This window comes from Microtus pennsylvanicus, chromosome 12 (genome assembly GCF_037038515.1).
Source record: "Microtus pennsylvanicus isolate mMicPen1 chromosome 12, mMicPen1.hap1, whole genome shotgun sequence".
Lineage (NCBI taxonomy): Eukaryota > Metazoa > Chordata > Mammalia > Rodentia > Cricetidae > Microtus > Microtus pennsylvanicus.
In genome coordinates this window covers 78,121,020-78,146,389 of record NC_134590.1, presented here as the reverse complement: position 1 = coordinate 78,146,389, position 25,370 = coordinate 78,121,020, and positions in this window count along the sequence as shown.

Sequence of the window (25,370 nt, the reverse complement as noted above, 5' to 3'; positions counted from 1 at the left end):
TTGCTAAGTCTCTTGTTAAAGAGGAGCTATGCTACATAGCAATGAGATGATCATGTAACCAATTTATACATCCAACAGGATTATCTTTAAGGCAGGTTGCCATGGTTAGTGTTTTTCCTTTCTACGAGGTCTATGAAATAACTTACATATATATTGTCATTGGCGATGTTTTAGATTCAAAATCTTACAGTAATATTTTGATTGATGTATTATCGTTCAAGAATTCATATGTATATCCTAGCTTCAAATCTTAACTATTGCAGGCTTAACTTGGAATACCTGTGGTGGCCAGGAAAACCAAACCAAGCCAGTGGGGGGATTCTGTAAGGAAAAGGGGTATTATAACATGGGTAAAATGAAAGTTGGAAGAATAATGTTGGGGGTGGGAAGGTTTACACAGGGAAGAGGTGTAAATGGAAGATTTGGTACTGGGGTGGGGGAGAGCTAACCATAAAAAAAAAGCATATGCAAAAGCTTTGTAAAAACCTACTCTTTGTAACCCAATAAAAACATTATATGAACTGTCAGGAGGGTGGGCACACAACTTTAATCCCATCACTCAGTGGTCTGAAGCAGGCAGATCTCTGTGGGTCCAAGGCCTGCCTGGTCTACATAGGGAGTTCCAGGCCAGAAAGAGTTGTATAGTGATACCCTGTCTCAAAAACCAATCTTTGAAAAAACATCTAGAAAAGAGTTACCTTCATAGGTAGATAGTGCTAGCCCTAGACACCATGGATTGCTAAACAAGAAGTCTCAGGACCAGGATATGACCTGTTGGTTAGTGTACTGATTGGTTTTTGTGATCTTGACACAAACTGTCACCTTGGGAGAGGGAAATTCAATTGAGGGATAGCTTCTGTCAGATTGACTTGTGGTGTAGTGATATTTCATTTGTATTTTAGTAAATAAAGCTTGCCTGAAGATCAGAGAGTAAAAAAGCTGCCCTGGTCAGTCTTCCAGACCAGACAATGGTGGCACACACCTTTAAACCTAGTAGCCACATTAGTTTGCCATAGAAACCAGGTAGTAGTGTTACACACCTTTAATCCTAGCCCTAGAGAGGGTTATAAAATTGGAAGACACGGCTCTCAGTCAGTCTCATTCTGAGGACTCCTGGAGACAGGGTCGCCATCTTAGACTGAAGTAGAGGTAAGAACCAGTGGCTGGCTGTTTTGCTTTTCTGACCTTCACGTTTGAACTCCAATATCTGTCTCTGGGTTTTTATTACTCGTTCTACATTGTGGGCATATCTGTGGGGCATAATTTTTTTTGTTAGTTATTATTGTGGGAGGACCCAGTCTGTATGGGCGGTGCTCCTCCTGAGCAGGTGGTCTTGCGCTGTATGCAAAAGCAAGCTGACGAAACCATGCAAAATGAGCCAGTAAGCAGCATTACTCATGGTTTGTGTCTTTGTTCCTACTTGAGTTTTCTGATCTGACTTTCTTCAATGATGTACTGTGATCAGGAAGTGTAAGCCAAAGAAACTCTCTCTTCCCCAAGTTTCTTTTGTTACAGAAACAAAAAGCAAATTTGCACAGTCAGGGAGGCATCAAAACAATACAGGTTCTTACTTTTTATCTTTGTTGACCCCCAAAACTCGATAAGACCCTTTTGCCAAAGACACCACTTGGTTGTAAGACATAAAGAAAACACACTGGAACTGCACTGGAACAATCTAGAAACATCTCACCTGCTAGCTAGAGTTTATAATCCTGGAAGGTGTTACGTAGGCTGGAGGCGTTAACAGGGATCCGTAGCCTCACCCACCTGTGCACATATAGGATGCAATACCACTTGCTACGTACGAGATTTGTGTAGGAGTGGGCAGGCTGTTACGGCAGTGATCAACTACTCTCTGATTGGATTTGAGGTCTGCTTTGCAAAAAGGAACCCAGGCTTGGCAGTGAAAGTCTCAGCAAGAACATCTGGCCGGGGAAGTCATAGGCCCTAGTGGGAAATGTTTTCCCGTTATTGGTTAAATTGATAGGACGTCGAGCTACCTTCTAAATAACTACGTTTATACCCATAGGCAAACGCTGCTGTCAGCATCACGGAGAGAAGGCTTGCTTTGCAGTGTGCAGTGGCGAATGCAGAGACTCATGGCTGCTCAAGGTTTGAGAATATTGTGGTTGGATGCTCTGCCCTAAGCAAGGCTACGCTCCCACTCCTCTAAGGTTCATCAAACATCACCAAAGAGGAGAAAGATGTAAGAGCCGGATGACAGGAAGAAAGACTGACAACTGCCATCTTCTGGCAGTGACAAAATCATTTCAGTCCTGAACTCACAGCAGCTGTGGTTATCTGCACTGGCCCTGCCCAAGACTGGTCCTACCAATAGGCAGTTTTTGAGAAAGAAGTGTGTATCACAGGTCCAGCACATCCCTGCTGAGCCATTAGCTAAGGAAAGAGTCTGGGATGGGGTCATCACTGTTTTCGGGTGGGCACCCACTGGTCAGTTCACTAAGCTTCAGTGAATAGTCCCAAACCCTGGGTCTCGAAGCCAGTAGTGGTGAAACTCAGTAGGTCAAAAACCAAACAAAACTAAACAATGTCAACAGAGGACATGAACTGGCTGGAGTTGGCAGAAATGGTCTAACCCGGGCCGGAAATCAGGGTAGTCAGAATGCCTTGACACGTCTGAAAATGCTAAAGGTGAAATTTAATTAATAAAAAAGAATGAAAACACTTAAGAATGTCTTAAATAGAAGGGCAAAATGTATCTCTTCAAAATTTGAACAATGAAAGATGCGAGCAAACTGAGATAGTCCATGTTCATAGTCTGAAAAGCACCGTGTTACGATAACACACTCAAGATAAACGACAGGCTCAACAGAGTCGCCGTCATTGCTTCGGCTGTCTGTTCCTGTTTCAGAATGGATAAGCTACCCCCCTCTTGTTTTGGTTAGCTTGGTTAGGGTCTGCCTGTCGTGTTTATCCTTTGAATATTCAACTTCTATTTGATGGATTCTTTGAACTGTTCTCTTAATTTCCACTGCTCCAATTTATCTTGTGGTCTTTATTGTTTCTTGTCACCTACTGTTTTGGGGTTTGCTCTTCTTGTTTTTTTCTAAGACTTTGAGTTACTTCATTAGGCTATTTGGACTCCCTCTCTCCTCTGCTTTTTCTACTCCCCAACCCCAACAGAAACACCCAGAGCAATAAACTTTCTCCTGAGAATTGCCTTAGATATATTTCAAAGATTTGCGGTTTCTTCATTTGATTTCCAGAATTCAGAAACCTCACAGCTTTCCTCAATGGTTCCTCCACTGACCATTTAAGAACGTAATATTTACTCGTAAAGATTTGTGTAGTTTCTATTCTTTCTGTTTTACTTCATTACGATGTGAAAAACACAATAAATTAATAACTCTTTTGTGTTTGATAAAACTTGCTTCATGGCTGAGACTGTCGTCTTGAGAATGTCCCACAGTATCTGAAGAAGAAAATATAGATCCTGTATGTCTTCAGCTGGGATGCGCTATAGCTATCTGGCCCGTTCATTTGGTCACTATGTATTGCAGTTTCTCCATGAAGACTCTTTGTTGTGCTCTAACATAGGTGACCTATCTAAAGGTGGGGTGAGGCACTGAAGTCACCCACTATTACTGTTCTGACTCTGGGGGACCATTAGGATTTGCTTCATGAAACTGGCGCTGCATTTAGATTGTCAACATATTTAACTAGTCAGAATATTTTGATGAACTGCTCTTGGAATTAATGTGCAGTGGCCTTCTTTATCCTTTCTGGCTAGTTCAGTTTGAGTTTCAATCCCACAGCAGTGTAAGGACATTAACTTGCTTTGGCTCCTATTTTCTTGATAGAGTGACTTCCTTCCTTTGGCTCTCAGTTTTTGGATGCCTTTTCCAGTGAGGTGTTTTTCTTGGATACAGTCACTCGTTTTAACTTTTGTTTTTTTTATTCCAGTGAACTACTCTGCATCTCTTTATTGTACAGTCGAGGCTGCTCATATTTAGGCTCATTATTGAGAAGTGTTTGCTAATGTCTGAAATTTCTAGTTAATTGGATGATTAATTTTTTCCCTTTCTCACTAACTCACATTAAGGGCTTTCTGGTCTACTGAATTATGCTTAATGAACCCCTTCCTAGCCTCGTTCTCTCTTTTAAACATTTATTCCTTTCAGGAAATAAATTTGCTGTGCTATCATGGTGGAAACATTCCCCCTTCTATATAGTGTTCTTTAAGTGTGTCGGGTGCTGTCTGGGTTATGAATTAATTTCCCTTGTGCTGATCTTGAAAATGTTTTATTTTATCCATGGATTTAGAAAAAAAAAGCTTTGGTGGACACTTGAACTTTGGTTGGTAATTATTTAATTTATCATTCTGTTACTTCCTGGCTTGTGATGAGAGATCTGATATGATTCTTCACATGTAGCCATGTTAGTGTTTCTCCATTATAGCTTTTAATGGTTTTTAAATTTTTATTTTTGACATCTTGATGATAATATGTCATTGAGTTGCTCTTCTTTGATCATATCTACTTAGAGTTCTATATGCCTCTGTGCTTGAATGTCTGTGTATCTAGAGACAGAAAAAAACTTCCTATAATTAAACTGAAATGATTATCTTCTTCTGCTGGTTGGGGCTAATGGCGATGCTTTCCATTGTGGATTTTTTTTGTGTGTGTGATTTCTGAGTTTTTCACTTACAGAATTTCTATTTTTTTCAAAATGTTAATTTCCTTGATTGCCCTTTCTTGTCTGCTACTAACTTTCTTTTCCAAGACTGAAATTGTCTGCTGTTTGTATCTTCTTTGAGTTCAGTGATATTTTCCTACTGAACTTGTGAAATTGTAATCTGGTATTTCACTCAGTTCATATCTGCTGATTTGCAGTTGAGGAATTAGGATCTTTTAGAGCTGTCTTAGTGCCTTGACTTTTCATGCTTCTTGTGTGTCTCTGCTGTGACTTGTGCAACTGTTGGCTTGGCTATCTCTTCTGGTTTAATTTGCGGATCTTCCTATGAGGAGGCTGCTCTTGAGGGATCACTCTCCAGTACCATTCAGAGAGTAGAGAGCAAGCTGCTGGAAGAACAGCAGCAGAACACACAAAACACAGAAATACCTCAAACCAATAAACACCCACTAAAATAACACCAATGGCAATAGAATAGACAATGTTCTGTAAGGCTATAAATTCTTTAGGGGAAATACGGAAACAGTACATGTATGAGATAAGAAAGGATACAGGGAAAAATGAGAGGGGAAGACAGGTTAGAGACATGAAAGGGACCGGGACAAGATGGGTGGAGAATATGGTTGAGCAGAAGGGGAAAAAACACAACAGCGGCAACAACAAGAGGTTAGAAAAAAAGGAAAATAAGATTTCCTAAATATAGTTCCTCAAAAATTAGATAAATATATAAAATATATAAATATATTTATAATATAGATATAAGAAAGGTAATCAATAAAATATGAGATATTTTTCCTTTAAAAACATACCTCCCAAATGAATATAGTAGAAATATAAACAGGAAACATCAGGATTCAAAATAGAAGAAAAAGAATGGAAAAAAAGGTGTAATTTTTTGTTTTTAAAGGCCAATGAGATGGATCAGAGTTTAAAGATTTCTGTTGCCAAACCCAATAACCTGAGGAACTATGACCTCCTTCAACACATGGGCTGTGGCATAGACACACACGCGCGCGCGCGCGCGCGCGCGCGCGCGCGCGCGCACACACACACACACACACACACACGTTCTCTCTCTCTCATACACACAATGTAATTGATTTTTAAAAATTAATGAAAAAGAAAAATACCCAATAATAAAACATAAATGAAATTGAATGAATGTATGAAGGGGAATAAAATTAAAGACTAATTTTTATAAAAAATAGCAAGATAACTATAAAGAATAAGGGGTGGCGGTGGGGGGAAAGTAGCTTCTCCTGGTTCCTTGAGAATTAAAGACTCTTAATCATAAACATGGACTGGGTGGCTTCAGCTGAATCCCGTCTTTCCTATGTCCTTTGCTGGTGTTGAGCCTGTATTGGAAAAGTGTCCAATGTCCTCCAGAGCTATCTTCGCTTCATTTAAGTCCTTTCTTTGCACACTAGGGGCCTCTACTGGCCACATTTGGCTCTGCAGTGTGTGGGCTGGGCAGGCTCTTCCACCATTGCCTCCTCCCCACAAGATCGGTGGGTGGTTAACCCCATAGCTGTTAGATTTCTTTCAAATGTGTTGGGAGTGGGAAAAGTAAGCACCGCTCCGTGATCAGAGTGTAAAGGACTTGTCTTTGTACTTTCAAATTCTCTAATCATTTCCCTTCCTTCTGGAGGAAGGAAACTGTAAAAATCCCGCAGTTCTTAGAGCTTCAGGGCTTTATTGTCTTTAGCAGCGAAGACAGACTGGTATCTCCCAGGCTAAGGGCTCAGGGCTATCAACCTCAGGCTCAGGGCTATCAAGGTGCAGAATTAGTCTCAGTTGCTTAGATCTACCATCCCCGCCCCTCCAACACGCATGTCCTTCTCTGATGACACTAATTCCAGCCTCCTCTAGGCTTTCATGCAGCTTGTATCTCTTGATGTGGAGCCACGCCATTTTAAATTTAAGTTCCTTAGTCTGTGTTTTGTGTTTATTCTTTGTTTACAGGGCCCAAAGGTAGTTCAGTTTTAAGCAATAGATTCTTGCTCAAGACAGTGCAAGCCACTCACTGTTCCTGGTTATGTACGGTGACAAAATGGGACTCCTATCCGTCGATTATCTTTCTTCCAGAGGGTACAGTCCATCTAAGGCTACAATAGGTTTCGTGAGAGGTATGGATTCAACCTCTTCTCATCAGAGGCGCCAGGCATGCCTTTCTGATGATGCTTCTCTTCCCCCTGCCCCGCAGAGGAGCTCCAGAGTTGGGGCCGCGTTCAGCGCAGCCAGATTCTGAGCGCATTACCTGTTGTTTCCTGGCTCTTTCCGGCTGTCTATTAGGGCCCACACAGACTTCCAAGGCTCTTCTCTGTCTCGCTGGAATAGAATTTATTCTTACTACCCAGTCTGAATTCTCCTTAGCCAAACACCTAGAGAGACAGCTTCCAGCCAGAAACATGACTTACTCAATTTCACATAAGCTTGCTAAAAAGTATAATATGATCCGCCTACAGTAAATCTACAGGTCTTGATAATCAGTTGGCTACGTATAGCCACTCACAGCTCTCTGTGGGATCACAGCACAAAAGAGAGAGCATTTCTGTTACCTGAGTGTTTCGTGACTCCTCCTAGACACTCACCACGCCTTTACCATTGAACTAACACTAATCTCTGGCATCCATAACCAAAGACTAGCTTTGACTATCTTTATATTTCATATAACTGGAAACACGCTATGTTTATATATGTAATAACACACACACAGCTTCTCTTTTTGAATCAGGATTCTGTACTTTATGTTTTTTTCTGTGCGACAGCAATGTGCACAGCGTTTGATAGTATAGATGTGCTGGCCCATTAGCTAGAGTCCCGAGCACCCACAAGAGTTCTCCTTTCAAGGACGAATCTGGATCTTGCTTCTGAGTGAGAAACTCAGCGGGGAAGGCTGAAGCATTGTGGACTGAGGCCACACTGCTGCTGACCTTTCAGGTGTTCTCCTGCCTTAGGGACACAGCTTTTATGCGCCAGTGGTTTTTGTTTTCTGTCTCTGTGTATCAGCAGGAAGTCCTACATTTGACAATGTCTAGGCCACCAACGTTGCCCCCTAGCTAGTAGCTGTCAATGCCAGGTCCCCACATCCCCATACCTGGGGGCCAAACGCACACAGCTGGTTCTATCACTATGAATTCAGTTTCACAGATATCTCATCAGCCAGCTGGGTTTCTATTCTTTCTTTCTTAATTTTATTTTTATTTATTATTATATTTATAATAATTAATTATTATTTAATTTAATTCTATTTTGCCTGATTTCTGTTAAATGCACTTTGATGAAGGCGCAGTCTCTCAACCATGGGCTCCTTGTGTGGGGGTTGCAGGGATCGACTCTTTGCCTCGCCATCTAGAAGAGACTGAAGCACAGCTGGTGAGGGCCCAGGCACTTCTTCCTTTATTGGCCTTGCCCTCGGGCTAGCTAGTTAAGCAGGTTGTGGAAGAGAAAGGAAAATATTTCCTTTGAGGCTTGAGGGGTAAATGTCCTCTTGGGGGCCGATTTCTGAACAGAGCAAGCCTGGCTAATCCCAGGTGTCTGTTATGACTTTGTAAAGAGGCTGTATGCTATAGATAGACCAGGGTGCATAGCTCTGAGGACATATACAATTTTAATAATTTTCTTAGACATAGAAACTTGCATTCTGCTGGGTGAGCAGACATGGTGTCCCACTAGCCGATACTCAGGCTCTCTCAGATACTGCTTTGCACTGTCCCTGGGGGCAGAGAGGGCGTCACTGCTTTCAGGAGTAAGGCGCACCAGGCTGTCACCACGTATCTTACACGGTGCTGTGCATTGCTGTGCACTGGGTGGGTTTGCCTTGCCCACCTACGCAGACAGTAATTCTCAGTATCAAGGAGAGGAGGATCCAAGCCGTGGCGTGGACCCCTGAGATGGCGGCCCCTCATTTCCCTTCCTGGGAGAGCTCTTTCTGTTCTTTTAAAACATGGGTTTTCCATGTGCGAGATCCTTTAGTTTCATGAAAATCTGTAGAAGCCATTCTGGACTGGGGACCATGTTGGCTTGTTTCAGAACTGTAGGCAAGGCCGACGTCCTGCATGCTTGATGATGCAAGAGGCACGCTGCATGTGTGGAGATGCGAAAGAGAGAAAGAGAAATGATGCAATTTCTTTTCAGGCTGAGGACAAGGGGAGCAGAAACGAACGGTATCAGCGAGGAAAGGTGTATTAGGGGATAAACAAATGAGTCTTGTGCCCGCTTCCCTAAGTCTCTTCAATGCTGTGCTCATTTCTCTTTTTGATTACCAGGTAGTGCGGTCCTTAGTCTCTTGGGGAGTACTTCTTTCCTGTGATCTGGCACAAACGACCCCTCAGGGCTTAAAGACAAGCGGATGACAGATGATCTGGGCATACGCCTCTTAATCAAGCTGTGGTATTCGCCCGTCCTGAGAGCTATTTAAAAAGCACATCTAGTGGGGTCTCAGCCGCCAACATCACATCTTATTCGCTCAAACTTTCACGTTTGAAAAATTTGAAGAAATTCGCAAGTAAGCTACAACCAGAAGAGAGGGCATGCTAAAACACGTCCTATGTAGGCCAAGGATATTTCCTTATTTGAAATCCAGTTGCTGATTTTATGAGCTGTGGTCATGACCTTCCAGCCAACTTCAGGGTTGTTTGGGTGAACACTGCAAACATAAACTGGCCCAGCTTTCTGCACTTGTTGAAGATAGTCTGCATTAATGGATTGTGGTTGCTGTTCTTTATGAGGACGTTAAAGCTAAAGACAGGTGTCGTAGCGCACTTTTTCTTCCCACTGTACTTATGGGACACTTACCATCTGTGGGCTGAGTTCTTCCTGCCCAGCCCTACCTATCCTCAGATTGCCAGGAGAGCAGAGACACATTTCAAAGATGCTCCCTCCACACATCTACAGAGGAGACAACAAATATGCGCAAGCAATTCGATACAAACAAACATCACATCAGACCTAATCTAGCAAACTCAACTTCTCTTTCTTTGGTTGATATTTTTCCTGCTAGAAAAGGAGTCACTAGTGAAACGTCATGGCTGTAGGGTAGAATTCCATAAGGACGAGTTTAGAGCCACTGATTACGTTTCGAAGTAAGTACATTTTTGGTGGAGGCAACTGTTCTCTGTGGGATATCTCTACCATGTCTTGCCTTACCAGATGGATCTCCACCTTTGGAAGCTGTGGTTGAGTGGGTCTGTTCCCTGCTCTGGCATCCGGAGAAATACAAAGTAGCCATCTTTAGTTAAAGGCTATGAGTTCTCCCTTAGAGTGAGGTGGCCATCACAACAGCAGAGTCCGCATACTTACCACGCCTACCATTCTTTTTGATTGGAAACTTGGCTTTTGTGAGCTGGTAACAGTGATGAGATACCGAATGGGTAGCCCACTGGTGTAGCGTACAGCATGCCTTGCTGACTGTTTCTTCCTGGGTCATCTGTGCCCTCAGCGGCCTATCCAGTGCCCCTGGAAATACACTGAGACCAAGCGAGCTAGTCAACAGAAAAACTCAGATCTCTGAAAAGCAAAACTTACTACTTTTATACATTTTTAAGTGTTTCCCCCTCTTTTGAGATCTTGATATTTCCCAGGACCTTCTGTGATAGTCTCCCGCAGTATATCGTTGATATTACAATCTTTTGGGAACTGCTGGGGTTGTGATATTACCTAACTGGCTGGTCTTCTATAGACAGAGGCAGGATTGTGATGTACAGGGTCCATTAACCACATGGCTGTAACCGGACACTCCTTGCTTACACTCATAGCCTACATTTCTTTGTTCATTGGAAGTAGGTTATCAGCTAACAAACCCCACACAGGCATCCATCCTCACCTGCTATTTTCCAGGGGTGTTTTACTGTTACGTGGGAGCAGCACACAGTAAGCATGGGTTGGAACGGGAAGTTGGGTTCTCTGTGAGCTGATAAGGTGCTAGCAGTCTAATGTACAAATGTATTTCCAGTTGATAGTCTTTCTAAAGAACACAAGTTCTACCAGCGGCCATTTCCCCCCTCTAAAGCATTCACGCCAGTTTTCTTTTTATTTAAATTGGTAGAGAAGTGGAAAATATAATTACTTATTCGCAGTTTTCGAAAACCTCAACATCATCGGACCATTGTGTGTTTTATTTAAAAATTTCCAAACAGTGTAAGATTTAATTCCAGATCTGGAAGATTCACCCAGTCCCACTGAAGTAGGGAAAGAGGAAAGAATGAACCCCGAGGCTCAGGATCTGTCAGCAGTGTTTTTTAGATTGACTTATATTTCAAAATAATTGAGTTTCCTTTTAATTTCGACCTTTACTTACCCTCCTGAAAGCAAAATGCAGTATAATTGAAAATGGGAAGAACAATGAGTTTCAAAGAACATTTGCTGGGGCAAATGTGAGGGTTTCATTACAGCAGAGATGTTTGGAAATGAAGTTTAAGAGAATGTAGTTGAGTTTACTGTCTCCGAGCCATTTCTCATCTCTAATTGCAGGTGTCTACGCTCTTTTCAAGAGGCCAAGTAATTGCTTTAAAGTTGCATTTAAAGGACATGCTGGGAAACTGCATTTTTATAATTACAGTTTCTGTGGATCTTATATATTTGATTTTATATCTTAATATTCTATCTATCATCTATCTATCTATCTATCTATCTATCTATCTATCTATCTATCTATCATCTATCTATAACCTATCATCTATCTATCACCTATCTATAATCTATCATCTACTTATCTCTTTCTCTGTCTCTCTGTCATTTATCTGTACTCTAGCTATCTATAATCTATCTCTCTATGATATCTATCTATCTATCTATCTATCTATCTATCTATCTATCTATCTATCTATCTATCATCTATTTTGAGACCATGACTCACTGTAAAGTTCTGTTGGACTTGCTATGTAAACTTGCTATGTAAACCATATTGGCCTCAAACTCATAAATCCACATGCCTCTGACCCATGAGTAGTGGTATGAAAGGCATGTATTATAATTCTTAGAATGACATATATATTTTACTTCAATATGAAAATCATGCTATTGCAATGAACTCAAAACTAAAGATATGACATGGCTAGATTGAGGTAGCCATTCAAACAAACCTTACCCAGCCCTGAACTCTGCATCTCAATGAACAGTTAGAATGGCCATTCTGAAGTTGTGGAGCTTACTGTAGGATTTTACACTTTCACCAGCAATTACATTTTTATATACTTACTCAAAACACACAAAAAAAGAAAGAAAGAGAAAGAAAAGAAAAAAAGTCAGATCTAAATCAGGAAAACAAGTAGCAGTATACTCTTTCCTGACACATATGCCCTTCATCCTGGTATTTTTATTAGCGGTCCAAAAGGTACCACAACCTCTTATGTTCACTTTGCAGAAGACAGTAAACATTTTTTTAAAGAAGCAAAATTATATTATCCTCTTCCATATTAAATTATAAAAGGTTTAAAGTCTATTCAGTATGTTTAAAAACAAAATTTTAATGGAAGAAAAACATGTATCGTCAGACACATTCTTTATGCTTTTTAATATCTGAAATAAGGGTGTATCCTAAAAGAAATGACATGAAAAAGTGAAATTAGCAATATTCCTTTTCTTAGTGGTATATGAAATGATAGTGATGATTTTGGGCTAAGGGTGTAGGATTCTGGTAGAACAACTCCTAATACACACGAGTCCCTGTGTTCAATCCCCAGCAATGTAAAAATAACACCCAAATGAAATTTAAGGTTAGAAATTTTGATAATTGGTAGCTTTTTAGTTTCAAGGCAACATGTTAAATATTCAGTATTGCACGGTATAGAATGTCATCTATGAGTCACTTATAGCACACAGAGATGGTTCTCAAGATGGTTCTAGAACCGTATTTGTCCAGTTCATTTGTCAGCTGTATACTCTCAAATATGTTGTAGCATAATAACAAGACATCCATGACCAAGTCAACAGATACCACATTTTAGTTTCTCAAAAATACTAGTAGTCGATTTCTCTAGTGGCTCTTTCTGTTTATGTGTTTGTTTGTTTGTTTTCCAATACAGGGTTTCTCTATGTAATAGTCTTAACTGTCCTAGAATTCACTTTGTTGACCAGGCTGATCTCAAACTCAGAGATCCGCCTGCCTCTGCCTCCCGAGTACTGGGATTAAAGGTGTGTGCCACCTCCACCCAGCTCTCCAGTGGCTTTTTAAGGAATATAATTTGATGGTTCTAGTCAGTTTTCCCATTGCTGTTCCTACTACCGCCTCAGTTTATTTAGCGAGAACCATTGAAGTGTAGCTCCATGCAGAGTATTTAGAAACCATATGTTGGACTTCAGGCTTCAACCTGGAGTTTTGGGAACAGTACTTCTGTTTAACAAACCACTTACTCCCGAGAGCAGTCTTTACACTGAAAGAAATAATTCATTGATTTTTCTGAAGATAGTAAATTTGTTATCACAGTTTCTCTGTGTTAAGGCCATTTAACTGCACTGTTTCCACTGAATAATTCATACTGGTCCAAGAAAATAAGTGCTTCAAGATGGTTATGGGTTCTGGGCATCTTGGATAATCTGATGTTGGTCCAGACCATTCTTTATCAGGGCCAGTCTATGGTGCCTTCCACATGCACACACATTTTCAGGGAGTGATACCTAGCTTCCACGAGATTGGGGCTGCTTTGGCCTCTCATGGGTAAACACTGTTAAACAAATAGCTTCAAGGTACACCACGGAGTCTTGCTAACAAATAGGTGGGTTATGTATACACTTAAGTTTCCTGGCTGAATTCTGTTGCAACCCTTGCCACATGTGCAATCTTGCAGCATGTGCAAAGATTCTCCATTCTTACATGAAGAAGCAGCATGCCTATATGTTTTCTTACGGCACATCCCAGATTCTTTTAAAGAAATCTTATATACTTACTCTTATCTATGCACCAAGTCCTATGCAATAGAAAAATCCTTCCTTCCAAGTATTTGGCTCTGAGTATTTCTTCTTGATGTAGACCTATACAGAGAAAAGTGCATAACCAGGCGTGCAAGAGCACAGGTCTCACGTGACAGCTCTCAAAAGTCTGAAGCAGGGAGACTGTCAGTTAAGTCCAGCTTGGATTGCACAGCAAGACCCCATTTTTAAAAAAATTCATAAATGATAAGCCTAATGTATTTACCCTAGGTGAATCTCTCTCTGTGGCCAGCATTCTTAGGACCCACAAAAATCAATCAATCAAACAAACAAGCAAACAACCTCCCCCAAATCCCCCCAAAACCCCAGGACATGTTTAGCTCTTTGGTAATGTCCCTTACATTCTGAACTCAGCCCCCCATCATGAACTTCAGCTGCCCTCATTTCAATCTCATCCACATTCCCCACCCCCCATTTCATGAATTAACAACTCTTTATTTCCAGTAAATGAAATGCCAGAGCCTGACCTGTTCACTCCCGTAGGTCTCAAAAGTGTCTTTCTGGAGCTGGTAGATGTGCTGGGAAGGAGAGATCCAGGCGTTCTTCTCCTGGACAACCCTAGCAGAGCCATGTTCCCACCATGATCCTTTCACATGGATGTTACTTTATAGACTGGTTTCCAAAAGAGAATATTTCAAAGAAATGAGTTAGGATATTTTGGCAACAGCTCCGAGAATGGTTGTAATAGAGGCAAAAGGATTATACCAAAGCAAAATTACAGTGATATCGATTGATGCAGGTGTCTTGATTCCAGTCGATGTAAAGCTAGGATTTTTCTGAGTCAAATAAGCTAGTATTTACTGCATTAAATACTGGAACATTTGTAGGCAGAAAAAAAATCTAGGATAATCAGCTCTTAGCATGTCCAAAGGTAACGTGGGCTTCTTTCTGCAGCCACAGTCATGCAGTTTACATGTGACCAATGCAGTGACTAGAAGAATTATGTCGGGAAATAGTTGGAATTGCTTTTCTGCTATTAATGGGAAACCAAAGAGCAGGGGTGTGGAGGGGGAATGGAGGTCAGTGAGCCCCAGTCTCCATGCTGATGGGTGGCCATGGAAGGAAATGGACTGGAACCATAACCCCTTTCCAAGGGCTTGTCAACTCGAACTTTAAAAAAAATAATTTGAGAGATGTTACTATTTGACTCCAAGGCTTTCAACTGTGTAGAGCCTAGAAGCGGGGGCAGGGCAAAGCCTGCCCTGAAACTCACAGTCGGCGCATGTCTCCTGTGTTGAGAACTCTCTCCCTGCCTGTGTGATTTAGCATGACAACCGGATTATATTTATACAATTAATTAATGTTTGCTTGGCCACTTTTATCCAATTTCTTTCCATAGCACATAAAACAGAACCTGGCATAAATTTTTCTTTCACAACAATTGACTTAGCAACTGCTGACCTTCTGGTCTGTCATTCTAAGGATTGATTGGATATTGTTGAATTGTTTCATCCTATAGTAATTAAACATAAAATTAATTATGCCAGTAACCCATTATTTCTCTGACTGAAGGACTAAGGCATTCATTTTCGTTTAGATACTCTGGGAAATCTGCTGCTAGATGCCTAGAGAAAAGAAAAGAACACTGTTGCACACAGAAACTATGTTTTAAGTCACGTTTTAGTGCCTCAGATATAATCCGAAGTCTTCTAATTTCCATACACACAGCATACTGCATTTGTTTAATGTAATTTAGCCCATAAATCTTTTACCTTATGATATGGTCATTTAAATATTTTCTCATGTGACTAATCATTTGGAAAACATGCCAAAGAAGAATATAAGTGAAGAAATGGAAAGAGAAGACAGGATGCTTTTGTAAAGCCTTCACGAATCTCTGATTCTTGATTTGGTTTATTGCTCCTCTGAAATGAAATTTATTTTCTTTGTTAGTTTTGTGGAGAAAATGCTTTAAATTACTCTGATTTTTATGAGCACTGAATCTGTTCGGGGGTGGGGAGCACACGTCTGACAGGACTACATTATCAGAATGCATGTGCTGATAGAAACCAAAATAGGATTCTGTGGTTTTCATTAGTGCAGGTCATATTAATTTAATTAACATGATTGAAGATCTCGCCGGATGAGCCACTGGATCCCCAGCCTTGGCCTATTACTCCCCCACAGGCAGTGCAATGATGTTCCTGACAAATGGGTGTGCTAGCTTATATTTTTCCTATTTGGAATTTGCCTTTAACTGCATTTCTCCGGGGATGTAGAAAATGTTGTGCATGCCGTTAGATGAAATTCTTGATGCTTCTCAAAATTCACAGCCCTGATCCAATGTTGACCAGATTCTTGAATTAGATTTATACTTCTTGCTGTTTGGGCTGTCGTAGCTGTTATTTAGCATGCTGAACAGCCCATCCCTTGTTCTCACAATTACATCTCCTCCTTACACTAGACATCTTTGTTTACTGGATCCTAGTTGGGGCTATGAATTATAATGCCCCAAACATGCTGGCCATAGAGGAGAACATAGGAACCATAGGGACTGTATGAGACAACCAATGACTTTTCCAAGAACTTATCTAGTTGGGAAAAAACCCACAACAATGTCCTTATGGCAGACAAATTTCCCACACAATATTTACTCTCTCTGCTTCACCTTTTGAAGATGTATCTATACATGTATACGCATAGATGTATAGATATATAGATAGATATAGATATGAATGAAGAATGGCAGTGTGCCCTATTGGAAAGAAATATATGTTTGAAGTTTGATACCACCGAGTATAATACAACTCTCCATTTATGGCCAATTAGATCCAAATAGAAATCTATGGTATGAGGCTTCTGGAAAAATATCTTTGCCCTAACAAAAAAGATCAAACTCAGTGAGGACACAATTTTGGTCTTTACAGCTCACCTTTTCTGCCTGAAATTTGTATTCCAAGAGCTTCTCTTAAGAGAATTAACTAAGAATTGTAGCAGGCTCTCTTGGACTGCTAACCCCCAAATCATGACTCAGAGACTTATTATTTGTTATGAATGTGTGGGCTTAATTTGTGCTTCTTTCTTGAGAGTTTTTTAAAAACTTAAATTAGCCCATTTCTATTAATCCATGTGCTGCCCCAAGGCTCCTTCAGTTCATCTACATATCATCTCTTCTGCTTTCCTTATTTCTCTATGTCTGACTAGCCCCCCTTTTTTCTTTGCCCGCCAGTCCCACCTATTCATCCTCTGCCTAGCTATTGGCCAGTCTGCTTTTTATAAGAGAAAACAGGTGCCTTAGGCAGGCAAGGTGAAAGAACAACACACCTTTACATAAACAAATGCAGTATAAACAAAAGCAGTACATCTTTACAAAGTTAAGCAAATATTCTGCAACACAAAAATGTAACACATCTTTACATAGTTAAACATATATTCTATTCCACAACAAAGAATGATGGGGTAGAAACTGAAAGGACTGTGGATCACTGAGGCTGGCTCAGGTAACTGTGCCAATCTTGTATTATGTCTTTCAGAATTATTGCTAAGTGAGAAAAACAAACCCTCCATGTTGTAGGTCATCATCATCTTCAGTACGCCACAGTTCTGGTAGTTACAGTCCTTCCCCAGTGCTAGCCTGGCTTTATAAAGAATGGAGAACTGATAAATGAAGTCAGTTTATGAAAGAGTCATGAAGCCAGTAATAAGTTTTGATCTTGTGCCCAGAATTTCTGAAGCTGAGGTTTGCATTACACAGCCAGTGTTACCTTGTTCTGCCGAGGATTCCAAGAATTGGCTTTCTACAATTGCAGATAAAATAATTCCTGGAAATGTTATAACTCAAGCATGTTCTGTATGCAGTAGTTATCCCACAGATATTGAAGCTTCTTTTAGTTTCTTGTCTTTGAGGGTAGTATGGAAAGGAAACATAGATTTTTGATCTTACATTTGAAAGTGCTGATTTGGGGCTTCTGAATCACCTAATGTTTTGACCTTTAGTTTTATTATTACTCAAAGGCAAGCAGATTAGAAGATGTCTGAAGTCCTTTTCACAGAAATGAGCTGGTAAGAAAGGCAGATAATATATAAATTTATGTTGAAAGATACATACTAAGAAATATCCCATAATCACTCTTTACCAAAATTTAGTAAGAAAGAATGATGGAGTGTCAAAATTAGTCAGAAGAGATGAAAGTAACTTCATATTGACTAATGGGATAATCTATTGAGAACATATTAAAAGTCTTGGTATATAATATACTGTTGGAGCTCCTTCAGTCAATAGCCTTAAAGATACCAGCCCACTTGGTCATGGTTTCTTACAGTATAAATGCAGCTGTAAAGCATACCCTTCCTCTCTTGTTTCTGGCTCTTGCTTCTGGCTGCTAGATTTGGTTCCTGTTCCCCATACATGCAGAGGACTGTGATCTAGGATAGATCTCTAAATAAATAACCCTTTATTATATGTAATTCTGAACTAGTGTGGGATTATTATGTAGCTTCCTTCATCATGTCTATGCATCAGTCATTGGTATATTCAGTTTCATAAAACAAACACTACTGGGTATGAAGACACAGACTGACTTCAGTACAGTAACTGTGGGTCACTTCAGTGCTCCACTCAAACCAATAAGTCATTCAAACAAAAACACCACAATCAGAGTTAAAACGCATTATAGATCAAGTGGACTGAATAGATTACAGAACATTTGCACAAGCACTATAGAATACATAATGTTTTGTCATACCATGGAACATTCTGTAAAATAGAATACATGTAAGGACACAAAGCTTCATGCAAGAGAACTGAAATAATTATATATATATATCACTGGAATAAAATTTGAAATTAGCATCAAGAGAAACATACAGAGAATTAAAAGTCATGGAGATGAAACAACACACCACAGAATAATAAATGGAGCATCAAAGAAATCAAGATAAATACCAAAATAATTCTTATAATCTAATGAAACTGAAAATATAAGGTATTAGAATTTGTGGGATATAATGAAAGAGGTTCTAAAAGGGAAATTTATAGCTGTAAGTGTCTATATTAAAAGAAAAACTGAAGAAATTGGCTGTAGTGGTGCATTCCTTTACATCCAGCATTTGGGAGACAAAGACAGGTGGAACTCTGTGGGTTCAAGGCCAGCTTGGTCTACATAGTGAGTTCCAGGACAGCTAGAGCTACATAAAGAAATCTTGTCTGAAAAACAAGCAGACAAACAGATAAAACAAAAATAAAACAACAACACTAAAGAAAATATCAAATAAATAACTTAATGATGTACTTTTCAGGTTTCAGAAAAGCAAGAACAAACCAAACCCAATTCTTTATGTAGAAAGAAATAATAAAATTCAAGGTAGAAAATAACATAATGAAAACAAAAATAATACAAATAATCAATGGAACAAAGAGTTGCCTCTTTGAAAAGATAAATAAGATTAACAAGACTCCTATCAAACTACTCAGTAAAGGAGAGATAAGATCCGTATTAATAAAATCAGAGATGAAAAAGGAGTCCTTACAACAGATACCAATGTAGTGCAGAGGACTATTAGGATATACTTTGAAAGATTCTGCTCTAAGGAATTAGAAAATCTAAAAGAAATGGATCAATTTGCAGACATATATGACCTACCAAAATTAAATCCAAGGATGTAAACAGCTTAAACAGATCTATTATAAATAAAGAAATTAAAGTATTAATAAAAAGTTTCGCAAGGCCCAGACTCAGAATGATTCATTGCTGAATTCTACCAGATCATTAAGGAAGAGCCAACACTAAGCAGCAGAGGTTCATTCTCTGCTCAGATTCAACAGAGTGCTTGGAACCTTGCCTAGAGACATAAGACAAGAGAAAGATACAAAAGAGACAGAAGTAGGAAAGAAAGAAAAAATGAAGTTATTCCTGGTTTTACATTGCTATACTCTTGTACCTAAGAGACCCTATATCTTTTTCCAGATGACTTTAAGAGCTAAAAAATACTTTCAGGCAAGGAGAAGGACACAGAATCAACATACAAACTCTACTAGCATTCCTACATATCAACAATGAAGATGAAGATAATCCCATTTATAATAGCATCAAAATAATGCCCATGAACACCCCCCAATAAATGATCTCTATAATAAAAAATTGTGAATACTGAGACAATGAGCTGCAGAAGACACTGAAAGATGGAAAGACTGCCCATGCTCATGGAGCAGTAGAATTAATATAGGAAAATGACTATTGCTGAAGGTGACCACTGGATTCACATCCAATGATATTTTCACAGAGCTAGAGAAAAACTCCTAAATTTTATATAGAAACACAAAAGGTAGTCAAAAGCTTTCCTAAACACAGAGAACAGTATTGGAGGTATCATAATATCTAACTTCAAGTTATACTGTACAACTATAGTAATGGTGTGATACTGCCAGCAAAGCAGACACATCCAATAATGGAATATTGTGGAAGACCCAGATTTAAATCCACACAACTACAATCATCTGAATTTTGATAAAAATACTTTAAAAATATTCATCAGGGAATGGGAGAAGATAGCCTCTTTAACAATTTGTACTGGAAAGGCTGGGTATTATATGAAGGGGAATTGTAGTAATAGGAGCGGCGGGGCTGCATCCCCAGCACCCCGCTGCCCGCACGGCTAGCTTTACCCGAAATAATTACACGGACACTGTATTCTTTTAATCACTGCTTGGCCCATTTCTATCTAGCCTCTTCTAGGCTAACTCTCGCACCTGGACTAGCCCATTTCTAATATTCTATATAGCACAGCTAGGTGCACTTACCGGGAAGATTCTAGCCTACGTCCATCCTGGGTCTGAGCTTCATCGCATGTGTCTGCCCTGGAGCCGGGAGCATGGCGTCTCTCTGAGGTGTCTGCTCCAGAGAGGAGAGCTGTCGAGTCTCTGAGCTCACTTCCTCTTCCTCCCAGCATTCTGTTCTGTTTACTCCTCCCACCTATGTTTTAACCTATGAGGGCCAGCCAAGCAGTTTCTTTATTTTTTTAACCAATGACCTTCCTCCATCAGGGAATAAAAATTGGTCTTCATGTTTCAACCTATACAAATAACTCAAAACAGATCAAAGACAGAATCAGAAGCTGTTAGAGTGAAAAGGTGGAAAAACTTAAAGAGATAGTCAGAGGGAAGGAAGGACTTCATGACCAAGACTTCCCTGTTTGAGCAGGAAAGGCAGCCATCATGCCCTTGAAAAGCTTCTTTAGCAAAGGAAATAGTTATCTTAGTGAAGAAGTGGCCTGAAAATTGGGAGTAAAGCTTTGCTAGGCATGGAGATTAATATCTAGAATAATCTAGACTATATAACGAGTCCCCCAAACTAAGTACCCCAAACTCCAAAGGTAAAATCAGTAAGTGGGCTAATGAGTAGATGAGCTGATGGCTCTCAAATGGTGGAGGACAGGAGATAAGCAAACTTGAAAAAAGGTCCCAACATCCTTAGTCAGCAAAATGCAAAATAAAACTACATTGAGATTCTTTTTCATCCCGGTCTGAATGGCTGTTTATTTTCTACTAAGAAGACAACAGTACATGCTGTTGAAGATGCTGGACAAAGAGAACCCTTCCACGCTGCTCGTGGGAATGCAAATTGGCACAACTACTGTGGAAATCAGTATGAAGGCTACTCAGAAGATGAAGATAGAGCTGCCAGATGAGCCCTGTGGGCATTTACCTAAGGGACTCTTGAAGTCAGCACATCCACGCTTACTGCAGCATTAGCCAGAAGAGTCAGGTTAGAGAAACAGTCTACATATCTGCCAATAGATGAACTCACAAAGAAAATTAGTTACCTGCATATGCGGTAGACTTTTGTTTATCCTTACATAAGAATGAAATTATGTTGTTCGCCAGGAAATAAATGTAATTGAAAACCATCATATTGGGCAAATAATGCAGACTTGGAAAGATAGATGCCACACTTTCCCTCATTTATGGATACTAGATGTTATATAAAGACACACACACACACAGCAGCAGCAGCAAAACACAAGGAAGGTTTAGCAAAGGAAAGGAACTATCAGAATGATGGAGTCTATGGTGGGTTAGTGTTTCACTGTCCCTGGAGGGAAGCATGGAAAAACGTATGTGTGTGTCTAGTGAGGACAGAGGTAAACAATGGTAGATTGTGCCTTGTTTTATACCCAAAGTTTGAAAAGCACTGGAAATAGACTTTAACTAAAGACCTCTTTGTTGGCTACCGAATGTTTTCATTTTCCAATGGATTTCTCTGAACATTTGGATCCATGTGAAAATAGATGTAGGATGTGTCTTGGCTTCTTGTTGTTGTTGTTGTTCTAGGAGATGGTTGTTAGCCTCTCGGTTTGGTGTCTTTTGACACGGAAGGTAGAACGTCAGAAGGCTGATTTGTTCTGCTTAGAGGAGAAAATATAAGTGAAATTATTTCCAGCCATTCAAGTGAGAGCAAACAGGAAACATTTCCCAGAAACCCAGGGTGGGGACTGGGACTAACATCTTACCCCACTTCCCCAACAAAACTAGAATCAGTTTGAACCCACCTGAAAAGTGACTGTGATCCTGGACACAATCCTTTTCCTCCTCCTCAACTCAAAACCTGGACCTTTTTGCAAACATCCAGGGACACAGATCACTAAAATGTCCTCTTGGTAATCCTCTTAGCCCATCTCAGTGCTTAATAACCCTTATATAAGCTCGCTTCCCTCCAGAGCAAACTTAAATCATTCATCTGCAGGCTAATTCCATTTCCTCGGTTTTCTCTTGTGAGGAGAAAGAACAGCTGTTCCTCTTCTTCCCGGAGACGAATAGGGCACACCTGAGTGGGGGCATGGGCATGCATCCAGCCATCCTCAGAGTCTCACCATGCTGGCAAGACAGCACACATGTGTTAGCATGGCTCAAGGGGTCTCTGCCCGGAGGGAGCAACAGCTTCTGGGAACTTGCAAGAAATGCAGGTTCTTAACCCTGGCCCAGACCGATTGCATCAGAAATTTCATAAGTAAGTTTGGCAATTGGTGGTTTAGCAAATATTCCAGAAGATCTTCATGTCCCCAGAGGTTTCAGAACTATTGTGTGTCAGATCTCTTCATCAGTAATGAGAGAGCATTATCGATGCTCTATTTCTATATTTATGTTTGTATGGATTGTATATATTTATGTATCGATTCTTGTGGTTTTTGTTTGGGGGAGGGTTGGCTGTTGTATTCAGATTTCTATGTAATTGAGATCTAATTGACATTTACAAAAAGGTATCTTCTATCCAGACAAAGCATTTAGAATTGACAATATGGCTTGTATTCAAGTAATACAAATAAAACATAGGTGGAGGAACAGAAAAATAATGAAAAAGACAATTTCTCTAAATTGATGACACAATTTTATTTTTGTGTGCTATCTCTTGGACTTCTGTTTTTTTATGTAAAACGAACAGATTTATTCTTTCAGATGGAAACATAGTATACGTCTGGTCCAGTAATTACTCTTTGTACTGAATAGCCCATGAATAGAGACACTCAAAAATACACACAAAGGCTAGGTTTGCACAGCTGGATCACTGATTGCCTACTAATCAGGCCTGCGAGTTATTTCTAATTATTCTTTCTTTTCTCGGGTTTTAAAAACTATTTCCAAAGACTGCAGTCCCATCATACTTTGAAAAAGAGTGACCGAGTAGACGTCACTGTGCTCAGTCTCTGTTTGGTTGAGAACGAACTCGGTGCTTACTGTACAGAAGCTTTAGATTGGAAGTTGTGTTAGCTGGGCTTCCATGTTTTCCCAGAATCCCCTGTGTTAGGGACCTGTGTCTCGGGCATTAAGTTTGTTTATATGTAAACATGATCGGAGAAACTTTTGTTGAAAGGACATTCACGACTGGAACAGCACTGCCATTCTAACGATGCATTTAAAAAGCTTAACTGGTTCATTTATATTTAAGTTGAAATTGCTATATTTCCCTTGGTTGGATGTATCTGGAGACACTTTAGAAGCATTTTTTTGGATTTAATATTAGTTATATTTGTGAGATATGACAGAGTGACCAGGAAAACTGAATTTGGGTCTCCGACCTCAAGATCACGCAACTAGAGATCTCGAAGTTCTTGGTTGTGGTATGGCTCGTGTTGAAGAGTTATTACCCGAGAAGGGTTTTGAGTCTCTTCCAAACACTCAGAATTGTCATGCTGTGCAATGGCAGAGCCTGACACACTTGTAGCATTCCACTTCAAGGACTATCTGTTGTAGAAATGCTCATGATACCGGGGTTAAGAAGATGTTAAGCTTCCATCACCCCTACAGGATCAAAAATGTCAACCTTCACCACTGATATTTTATGTGTCCAGTGTCAGATGAAGCTGGGCTCATCCCACCTAATCTTTTTCCTCTGAGTGTTGTTCTCAGTTTGCAGGGGAAATGGAATCACTGGAGGGCAATGATTTCTCCAGAATCACGCAGCAATCAGAACTTGGGTTTAAACATAGAGAGCTTGACTATGTGCCATGCACTTTCCATTGTACCATGAAACCTTTCTGGACTGGTGCTTTTTTAGGTCATCCAAGGCCATTGCCTCAGGTCTTGACTTGAAGTGACCAGGTTTGTGTGTGAGGATTTATAGATTGGGAGCTGCAGTAACTGCCCAGACTCCCCTCCTTCTGCTGACATTTAAACAACAGTGAGAAAGAAGTCTCACCTTTTAAAGAACAATAATTTCTGTGTTGAGTTAGGCCTTTTCTACTGTGTAGAAAAGGTAATTTTGTAAATTTTGTAAGAATTATGACTTTCTTGAGAAAAAAATGGAGTGCTTTGGTCTGTATTCCAGTTGCTTTTTAAAAATTAACAGCCTTAAAGAGGGCCAGAGAGATGGCTCAGACGTTAAGAGAATAGCTGCTCTTTCTTGATTCCCAGGCCCACATAGAGGCTCACAAAGTCTGTAACTCAAGTTCCAGGACCCCTGACACCCTCTTCTGGTCTCTACGAGCACGGGTGTCTGTGGTGCATAGACAGACATGCAGGCAAACACAATACACATTAAAAACAAAGTCTTAGAGAGATGGGTGCTGTGGCAGGCTTTTACTAGAACCAGGGTGCTTATGTATAGTTCTTTCTTCTCTCTTTGCTCTTTTCCTTAACCCAGAGTGTAGAAAACAGAAAGGAAAAATGAAAAAGAAAATAGAGAAGAAAAATGGGGAAAGTGATACCACTGAATGTAACACAGGGAACTTTCCCAGGCACCAGGAGAGGGGGACATTACTGAGTGTAACACAGGGAACTTTCCCAGGCACCAGGAGAGGGGGACATTTGAATTTGTTGCTTACCGCCTATTTAATGCTTTATTAACTCTTTCTCAAAGATACACATATTACTCTGTTTTTTGACTGCTAGGGGCCAGTACCACCTTGAGAAATAGTGGACATTTTGGAAGGGGAGGCCAAACTGGAGCATGAACGGTGGTATGCCTGCAGGGGCTCTACTTGGTTCTCAAACCCCTCTCCTCACTCCCTGCTTCCTGCTGGCAATGGGCTGAAGAGCCTTCTCCATCACATACGCAGAGTAGCTATGATATTCTTCCAAAGCACACAGAGCTACAGGACTACTGGCCCAGAAGCTAGAAGCTAGGCTAAGTTTTTCTTCCTTTAAGTTGCTTTCTCAGGTATTTGGTCATAGCTAGGTCAGGTTGACTAATACAGTTCTCCTGTGTTAGGTAAAGGGAAATGAGAAAGAAAAAGTCAACCATTGAGGTCCATCTTTGACTTTGTTATTCAACCGAATAAGAATTTTTATGATGAAGATGTAGAATTTTCTGACTTTATCTATTCTGATTAATCTTGTTCTACATGATTATAGGGAA